Consider the following 724-nt stretch of genomic DNA (forward strand, 5'->3'; position numbering starts at 1 on the left):
TTCCACATTCTCCCATGCAACGCGGTTGCTAGTCCTCCTTTCATGCAGAATCCTAAGGTCCTAGCTCATGTCCAAGGCACCAAAGCCAGCTAAAAAGTCAATAATCGATACGTAAAACTTGAATTGTACTACTTCTTACTGGCAATTACATCAACTTAGAAGCTTCATCTGTGTTCTACTATGGTGCTTTTAGTGTCTCCGCATACCGCAGCACCCGACATAGATTTGCAGACGAAAAGTACAACCGTTTCAGAGAGAAGACCGGCCAATGTGACGATCTGGCTTTAAGTCGATTCGATAACAAATGACGAAAACGGACGGATTTCTCATTTTTTTACTACACATGAACACTTTTCACATACTCCCGTGCAACGCGGCTACTAGTCCTCCTTTCATGCAGAATCTTAAGTTCCTAGCTCATGTCCAAGGTGCCAAAGAAGGATAAAAAGTCAATAATCGATACCTAAAACTTGAATTGTACTACATCTTACTGGCTATTACATCAACTTAGAAGCTTCATCTGTGTTCTACTATGGTGCTTTTAGTGTCTCCACACACCGCAGCACGCGACATAGCTTTGCAGACGATAAGTACAACCGTTTCAGAGAGAAGAGCGGCCAATGAGACGATCTGGCTTTAAGTCTATTAGATATCAAATGACAAAAAGGGACGGATTTCTCAGGTTTTTACTACATATGAACACTTTTCACATTCTCCCGTGCAA

Source organism: Schistocerca gregaria, unplaced genomic scaffold (assembly GCF_023897955.1).
Source record: "Schistocerca gregaria isolate iqSchGreg1 unplaced genomic scaffold, iqSchGreg1.2 ptg000198l, whole genome shotgun sequence".
Classification (NCBI taxonomy): Eukaryota; Metazoa; Arthropoda; class Insecta; order Orthoptera; family Acrididae; genus Schistocerca; species Schistocerca gregaria.